General features: G+C 49.7%; 1 non-coding gene across 1 annotated transcript; it reads right to left on the bottom strand.

Annotated features, from left to right (window-relative positions):
* Window positions 1-946: 946 nt before the first annotated feature.
* On the bottom strand, window positions 947-1,018 carry TRNAS-GGA. Its single transcript has one exon. It is a non-coding gene; the product is annotated as a tRNA-Ser (tRNA).
* Window positions 1,019-9,295: the final 8,277 nt, after the last annotated feature.

The raw sequence follows: 9,295 nt of genomic DNA, 5'->3' as shown, positions 1-9,295 counted from the left end.
ATCTTCTTGCAATTTCTTGCTTTCAAACTGCTAGGTTGGCAGGAGCTGGGGCCAGAGACGGGAGCTCACTCCGTCATGTGGCACCCGGGTCTCGAACTGCTGAACTACCGACCTTCCACAGCCTGCAGTTCAGTGTCTTAACCACTTGAGCCACCGCAGCCCCCTCAGGGCGGTGTACATCCATATAAAACAATTACATCATGAAATCATGTTTAAAATCCATAATATATTATGCAGCAGTAGTAACCTTGAACCGATAAGATGTCGATGGAACGGCCAGAATATGCCGCTGCCTTGTGTGTGTGTGGGGGGGGGGAGGCAGGAGGAATGGGAGTGGCGGCCAGATGGAAAATCGTCGCTGTCCTCAATCGAATGCCCGGCAGACCATCTCTGGCGATGCCGGGGGTCGAACCGGGGACCTTCTGAGAGCAAGTTTGGTGTAGCGGTAAAGAGCAGCATCTGGAGAACCAGGTTTGATTCCCCGCTCCTCTAAATGCAGCCAGCTGGGTGACCTTGGGTCAGTCACAGCACTCTCAGAGCTCTCTCAACCCCATCTACCCCAAAGGGTGTCTGCTGTGGAGAGAGGAAGGGAAGGCGATCGTAGGCCGCTCTGAGACTCCTTTGGGTAGTGAAGGGTTAGGGTATAACTCCAAACTCTTCTTCCGCATGCAAAGCAGAGGCTCCTCCACTGAACTACGGACCCCCTCTGTAAATGAGACTGAGTCTTGATCTCTTGTGGTCTGCTGTGTCTACCTTGAGATCTCCAGGATCTCAGAGAGTCTTTTTCCTCACCTCCTACTTGATCCTTTTAGACTGGTGATGCCGGGGATCGAACTGGGGACTTTCTGCATGCCAAGCAGATGCTCCGCCACTGAGCCACAGCCCCTCTTTACAGCTCTCTCAGACAGAGGTCTTTCCCATCACCTCCTGCCTGGTCCTTTCGAACTGGAGATGCCGGGGATTGAACCTGGGACCTTCTGCATTCCAAGCAGAGGCTCTTCCACTGAGCCACAGCCCCTCCTTACAGCTCTCCAGGGTCTCAGGCTGAAGTCTTTCATATCACCTCCTACCTGATCCTTTTAAACTGGCGATGCCGGGGATCGAACCAGAGACTTTCTGCATGCCAAGCAGAGGCTCCGCCACTGAGCCACGGCCGCTCCCACGTGGAGAAGTCCCGCATCGACTGAGGAAGCTGGCTACCATCTTTGGTATTGCTTCTTCTGTCCTTTCCATATTTCCTTAACCCCGATTCAATCATTATCCTGTTCTCGTCTCTTGTTACTCTCCCTTCTGTCTATTGCCTTCATCAGGAGTTAGACTATAAGCTCCTCAAAGTAAAGGGGCCTCTCTGGTTGGGTTTTTTTTTAGGATGCGGCTGGTGGTGCAAATTGGTGTACTTCCCCTTGAAAAAGAGCGGCGCCAGCTGTATGTGCCCAGGAATGTTTTTGAATGCCAGAACACCACAGGTCACCACTGATTCTGTGCCGGCAACAGATTCCTGCAGGGTGACCGGCAAGATGAACGCCATTTTACGTCTCAAACAATATCCTGCTTTAAAATTGCTTTTGTGCAGCTTAGGCAAGCGAAAATTCAGTTAAAGTGCAAAACAGGATGCGGAGAAGTGGGTAAGGCGACAGAGTGTTTCAGAACATTGCTGATGAAGTAAAAGTTGTCTTTAGAAGTGGAGAACGCTGTTTTGCTAAGCTCAGGAGGCCTATGAATATTCCAAATAAGGGCGAAAGAGATATGGATGCTTGGCAAATGTACTTCTATAGAACTAAAGGAAGTATAACCTCTGTAATCTGAAGACATCTGCGCGTGTCTAAAAGTTGTTTGTTGCACTGTATAGAACAGGGGTGTCAAACTCATTTGTTATGAGGTCCGGATCTGATATAAATGAGACCTTGTTGGGCCGGGCCAGGTGTGTCATAAAGTGTAATGCCAGGTAGCGGAGATATAAACTTTATAAAGGACACAAACACAAAGAAGAAGAAGAAGAAGAGATTGGATTTATACCCCGCCCTTCACTACCCAAAGGTGTCTCAGAGCGGCTTACAAACTCCTTTCCCTTCCCCTCCCCACAACAGGCACCCTGTGAGGTAGGTGGGGCTGAAAGAGCTCTGACAGAAACGGCTCTTTTTCAAGGATAGCTCTTATCAGAACTACAGCTTGCCCAAGGTCATCCAGCCACGTGCAAGTGAAGGAGTGGGGAATCAAACCCGGTTCTCCCAGATTAGAGTCCGCGCTTAAAACATGAGCACTCCTGCAATATTTTGTTTATTTAACAGTGTCTGATAACTGACACCTCTTGCTCTGAATTACTGCATCAAAATGTCTGTGATGTTGCAATCTTGAGTATGCTGTTCAGGCGTGTATCTGTAAGCTGCAAACCTACGATGACGCAGCAGCAGCAGAACTGGAAGAAGAAGCAGAAGACAGCCAGTTCCACTGTGGGCCTGATAGAAGCCCTCTGGGGGCCTGATCCGGCCCTCGGGCCGCATGTTTCACACCCCTGGTATAGAAGGTTACGGCTTGATGCCTTATTAATGCAGTCCTTGGGCTCTTACTGCTGGGGTCCCCTTTATTGCAATAAAGTTTCGTTTGCTTCTGGAATTTCACTGGTCGTGTTCATCGTTGGCCTTTGGCCATGCCAGGCAACAGGCCCAATTGGTTAACAAGGGTAACTGTGTTTATTGGTCACAGGAGTTAGCACAGAGGACCTTGCAAACCCCTTAAAGATGAACAGACTTGGCAGTGGTGGAAAGTGCCAACAAGTTGCAGCTGACTGATGGTGACTCTGTAGGGCGGGTGTCCCCAACAGGGTGCTCACGGGCGCCATGGCACCCACTGCCAGCACCTTTCCTAGTGCCCCGCCCAAGTTTTGTAGGAAGCGGGTGAAGCCAAGTAGCTTCTGACTGGCCGTGGAGGATCTGACTGGCCGTGCAAATCAAAATTGTTTTGGTGGTTGCTGAGCTGACAAAACAGTGTTGGTTTTATTCTCTCGTGCACCTCTTTCTCAGTGTATTTTTAAAAAATTTCTACTCTTCCCCCCCTTATTGCATTAGCAAAAAAAGCCCCATCACAACGATACAGAGTCCAACGGAAATGTCCAACAAGATAAAATTTGAAAAATAATAAAGAATGGGATGTTTTTCCTATTTGAACATAAGGACATAAGAGAAGGCAATGTTGCATCAGGCCAATGGCCCATCCAGTCCAACACTCTGTGTCACACAGTGGCCAAAAATACCAGGTGCCACCAGGAGGTCCAGCAGTGGGGCCAAGACACTAGAAGCTGCCCCCTCCAAGCACTGCCCCCTCCAAGCACTAAGAATACAGAACATCCCTTGCCCCAGACCGAGAGTTCCTATCTATACTTTGTGGCTAACAGCCACTAATGGACCTCTGCTCCGTATGTTTCTCCAATTCCCTCTTATAAGAACATAAGAGAAGCCAATGTTGGATCTGGCCAATGGCCCATTCAATCCAACACTCTGTGTCACACAGTGGCCAAAAATACCAGGGGCCATCAGGAGAACCACCAGTGGGGCCAGGACACTAGAAGGCCTCCCACTACACTCTGTCACAAAGTGGCCAAAAATACCAAGGGCCACCAGGGGTTCCACCAGTGGGGCCAGGACACTAGAAGCCCTCCCGCTGTTGCCCCCCTCCCCCAAGCACCAAGAATACAGAGCATCCCTTGCCCCAGACCGAGAGTTCCTATCTGTACCTTGTGGCTAATAGCCACTGATGGACCTCTGCTCCATATGTTTATACAAAGTCATCCTTAAAACTATATATTTAATAGTAAGGAAGAAAGACCATACAAAAGAGTGGAGCAGTCACTGGTCAGATGTACTTTGGTCAGCACGCCCCGTCTTCTTTTTATTGTTTGTGGCGGTGGAATCAGATCTTGGCATTTGGATTGTAATGAATTTGTCCCCATCTGCCAATAATATGACTGCAGTGGCCATTTTGTGGTTGGCTCCACCTCCGGTGGAACCCATTTTCTGATTCAGAGCTCGAAAGGTGCAAAAGGTTGGGGATCCCTGTGTTGGACTGGGTGGGCCATTGCCCTGATCCAACATTGGCTTCTCTCTTATGTTCTTATTAGCCTGATGTCATCAGAGATTGGAAGCTAAGCAGGGTAGACCACGGTGAGTCCTTGGGTGGGGGAGCCCCAAGGAAGTCCATGGTTGCACTGCAGAGGAAGGCCATGCCCAGGTGCCTTTGCTCATCCCCTGCCCTGGAAGCGCCACGTTCTTGGGCTCGCCGTGAGTCAGCTTCAACTTGACAGCACACAGTTATCATCTCGGGCGCTGCCTTTGCATTGTGTGAGCTTTTCGTGTTGCTGTTTAGCTCTGCTTTTCACACCGCTTGATGGGGGCGGAGGGAAGGCCCGTAGGTGTGTGCAGACCTAAATCTGCCAACCCGGGGCGCTGCTTCAGGCATCTGCCGAAACGCACTCTAATGCGCGAAAAGTTACGCCACAGTAAATCTGTTTGCCTTTGAGGTGTCACAGGCCTCTCGGCTGTTTGCTCTGTGTGCCTTTCAGAGTTGCGGTGCGGTCAGAAGCAATGTTCCCTCTAAGCTGTGGACCTTCTGGCTTGCAGCTCAGTGTCTTAACTTTTGAGCCATGAATTGGTAGTGAATCAACCACACATTTAGCAGCTCTAATAGACCATAGAATTGCACACAGTATTCCAAATGAGGTCTTACCATTGATTTATATAGGGGCATTATTATATTGGCTGATCTGTTTTCAATACCCTTCCTAATAATCCCCAGCATAGCATTGGCCTTCTTTATTGCAGTCACACACTGTCTCGACATTTTCAGTGAGTTATCCACTACAACTCCAAGATCTCTCTCTTGCTCAGTCTCTGCCAGTTCAGACCCCATCAATGTGTATTTATATTTAGGATTTTTGGCTCCAATGTGCATCACCTTGCACTTGGCCACATTGAACCCCATTTGCCATGTTGTTAGATTAGTACATTTAAGGAGGGATAGACGAAGGATTCATTTTAATTAGATGGTTTGGTGTGGGTGTAAATCTTGTCTTATATGTCTATAATAATAAAAAATTATATATTTTTTAAAAAGTTGTGAGCGAGCGATTTGGCTACTGCATCAATTAGTTTGCTCTGGAGCGCCATCCCTTCCTGAGCTAAGGCAAAAATGTGCGAGGTGCAGGCTAAACAACTGTGAGCCAGCTCACTCATAACTCAGCTTAGAGGGAACACTGGTAAGAAGTTATGCGGATTTCCCGTCGACGGGAATCTGATCCAGCGGGACCGGAGAGGCGAGTTGGAAAAAGTGGTGGCCATAGGGAGGGCGAGGAACGGGTGGGGGGACTGCTGGATTAGGAGGGGCTTTGTTCTGTCCGTGAACCTGGAAATCTGCGTCTCGGCCTGTCACTACTGCTTTGTGACCTTATGGATCTTCGTGTTGCCCATCTGTTATTGGGCGAAGCTGCCTGGGCGCTGCGTTGTTAATAGGGCCGCTTACTCAGCAAGAGCGCTTGACCCGTAATCAATGGCGGAGGCCACCGACTGTAAATTAAACAGCATCTGACTACAGCCTGATAGGCGTTTGACGCAGGCTTGGGACTCAGAGCCGCATGCTCTAGTGAAGGGCACCTCCTGAAGTTGGCCGCCTCTGTTTGGAGGGTGTGTGTGTGTGTGTGTGTCTGTGTGCACATTCGCTTCCAAACCCTGCAGTGCGGACAGGTGAGGGGTCACGTGCCACCCTCCTTTCTGTGTTTCTGTAGGCTGTTTGTTTGTCTGAGCCAGTTTGGTGTAGGGGTTAGGAGCGCGGACTCTAATCTGGGAGAACCGGGTTTGATTCCCCACTTCTCCACATGCAGCTGCTGGCGTGACCTTGGGTCAGTCACAAGTTCCCTCAGAGCTGTTCTCTCAAGGGCTGTTCTCAGGAGAGCTCTCTCAGCCCCACCTACCTCACAGGGTGTCTGTTGTGGGGAGGGGAAGGGAAAGGAGTTTGTAAGCCGCTCTGAGACACCTTCGGGTAGTGAAGGGCAGGGTATATTTCCAATCTCTTCCTCCACCTCCTCGTCTTCTTCTCCTTCATCAGAAGTTTGGTCTCAAGGTTAGGATCGTCTCGTCTGAGTAGGAGCAGATCTCCCGGGTCTCAGGCAGAGGTCTTTAACATCACCTGCTACTTATTCCTTTTAGCTGGAGATGCCGGGGATTGAACCTGAGACCTTCTGCATGCCAAGCAGAGGCTCTTCCACTAAGCCATGAACCCTCCCTAAAAGAAGCTGTGTTATCCTGATCAGCCTCAGTCTTGTCTGTTCTGACTGGTAGAGGCTCTCCAAGGTCTCAGGCAGAGGTTTTTCACATCATCCACTTCCTGATCCTTTTTAACTGGAGATTCCGGGGACTGGACCTGTGGCCCTCTGAATGCCAAGTGAGAGCTCTTCTGCTGGGCCAGGGGGTCCACTTGGATCCAGCAGTAGCCATTTCCAAACCCTGATGGCCCGCAGACGCTATTGATTGTTGGGTGTCAAGAATCATAGCGTTGGAAGGGACCCCCAGGGTCATCTAGTCCACCCCCGTGCACAATGCAGGAAATTCTCTCAGAGCTGTTCCCTTAAGGGTCGTTCTCGAGAGAGCTCTGTCAGCCCCACCTACCTCACAAGGTGTCTGTTGTGGGGAGGGGGAGGGAAAGGAGATTGTCAGCCGCTCTGAGACTCCTTCGGGTAGTGAAGGGCAGGGTATACATCCCATCTCTTCTTCTTCTTCAGTTTAAAATCCACATGGTTGTGTATCATTTTTACAGCCTCGTGAGCTCTGGATAGTTGTAGAACCAGTTCTGCGAGCACCACTTTCCTGGGATGGGTTTCAGAGGGCAGTCGTGTTGCTCTGCAGTCAGAAGAGCTGGGTTCAAGTTCAGCAGCACCTCAAGAGACCAACAAGATTTTAGGAGCATGATCTTTTGAGAGTTCAAAGTGTTGGTATTTGACGAAGGGAGTTTTGATGCTCGAAAACTCAGACCCAGCAAATCTTGTAATCTCTAAGTCAGGGGTGTCAAACATGTGGGCCGGAGGCCGGATCAGGCCCCCGGAGGGCTTCTATAAGGCCCGCAGTGGAACTGGATGTCTTCTGCTTCTTCTTCCAGTTCTGCTGCTGCTGCGTCATCATAGGTTTACAACTTACAGATCCTCACCTGAACAGCATACTCAAGATTGCAACGGCACAGACATTTTGATGCAGTAATTCAGAGCAAGGCAGCAATTGCAAAATACTGCAAGAGTGCTGATGTTTTAAGCATGTTTTTATTTTAGGTTTTAAAAAAGCCCTTTGTGTTTGTGTCCTTTATAAAGTTTATTTCTCCGCTACCTGGTATTACATTTCATGACACACGTGGTCTGGCCCAACGGGGTCTCATTTATGTCAGATCCGGCCCTCATAAGAAATGAGTTCGACACCCCTGCTCTAAGGCACCAGTGAACTGAAATCTAGCCATATTGAAACAAGAATTCAAGTGGGCAGGCATGTTGGTCTGAAGCAGCAGAACAAAGGCTGAGTCCACTGGCACCTTGAAGACCAAGAAAGTTTAATTCTGGGCATCAGCTTTCGTGTGCAAAGCTTACGCTTTGCATACAACTTCGTTGGTCTTAAAGGTGCCACTGGACTCAAACTTTGTTCCGATTGAGAAGAGTCATCCATTGCATCTGCTCAGGAACCCGCTTGAGAAATCTGTGGCATGGCTGGTTCTGCCTTTCTCCCGAGGCGTTTGGGTTCTCCCTGCCCCGTTTTGTCTTGACTAACATCCCTGTGGGAGAGCCAGTTTGGTGCAATGGTTAAGTGTGCGGACTCTGATCTGGGAGAACTAGGTTTGATTCCCCCACTCCTCCACATGCAGCTGCTGGATGACCTTGGGCAATGCAGTAACGTAGTATGTGACAGATGGCAGTCATAAATACATATAAATACATATAAAAAGATAAAAAGCTGGTGGCAGTAGCGTCCCAGAGGGTTGTGAGTGAGCAATTTGGCTGTTGCATAAATTAGTTTGCTCTGGAGCCATCCTTCCTGAGCTAGGGCAAAAACGTGTGAACTAGCTCACACTAACTCAGCTTAGAGGGAACAGTGGTGGGGGGTAAGCGTCTGTCTGTCTGTCTGTCTCTCTCTCTGTCTGTCTCTCTTTGTCTCTCTCTCTCTCTCTTTCTGTCTCTGTCTCTCTGTCTCTCTCTCTCTCTCTGTCTCTCTCTCTCTCTCTCTGCTGACTTGGAGGCTTACCTGGCGATCTTCCCATTCCTTACCTTTTAATTGCTTTCATTAAGGTGGCGAAATTCATTACGGCCCTCCAGATTTCATGGCGTTCCACCCTCGGAGCTCTGGGGTGGGGGAAGCGCCGTCGAGACTCGTCACTGGTAAATCTTATTAATGCTCCTGTCATCTGTTTGGATGTGTGCTAATGGAAGTATAATGTGGGCCGGAGAGAGCTGGCAGCCGTCTTTGCATCTGCTACCCCAAACAAGTCCAGAAAGGGGCAGCTTCTTTTCCCTCCCAGATGTTCCCAACTCAGTTCACAGACCTGGGAGCAGGTGTTTGGGTGGATGTCTCCTTGCCCACCGAGCGGACGTGTTGCCGTGAGTAAGTGGAGGAGGGGCACATGGCTCAGTGGAAGAGCCTCTGCTTGGCTTGCAGAAGGTCCCTGGTTCAATCCCCGGCATCTCCTGTTAGAAGGGGAGGTGAAAGTCCTCTGCCTGAGACCGAGGAGAGCTGCTGCCAGTCTGAGTAGACAATACCGATGTTGACAGACCCAACAGTCTGACTTAGTATAAAGGCAGCTTTGTTTAAGGAGAGTCCATGGCTCAGTGGCAGAGCGTATTCTTGGCCTGCAGAAGGTCCCAGTTTTAAGTCCTGCCGTTTCCAGTTTAAAAAGGATCTGGTAGCAGGTGATGTGAAAGTCCTTTGCCTGAGACTTTGGAGAGCTGCTGCCAGTCTGAGTGGGCAACACTGACATTGATGGACAAGTGGTCTGATTCAGAATAAGGCAGCTTCATGTGTGTTCAAGTTGTGACATTGTACAGGGGAGGGGCCGTGGCTCAATCGTAGAACATCTGCTTGGCATGCAGAAGGTCCCAAGTTCAATCCCTGCAATCTCCAGCTAAAAGGATCATTTAGGAGAGGATGATGAAGAAGAAGAGATTGGGTTTATACCCCACCCTTTACTACCCGAAGGAGTCTCAGAGTGGCTTACAAACTCCTTTCTCTTCCCCTCCCCATGGCAGACACCCTGAGAGGTAGGTGGGGCTGAGAGAGCT

Source organism: Gekko japonicus, unplaced genomic scaffold, assembly GCF_001447785.1.
Source record: "Gekko japonicus isolate JY-2015 unplaced genomic scaffold, Gekko_japonicus_V1.1 scaffold4135, whole genome shotgun sequence".
NCBI classification, from domain to species: domain Eukaryota; kingdom Metazoa; phylum Chordata; class Lepidosauria; order Squamata; family Gekkonidae; genus Gekko; species Gekko japonicus.
This window is presented reverse-complemented; position numbering and strand designations above follow the sequence as displayed.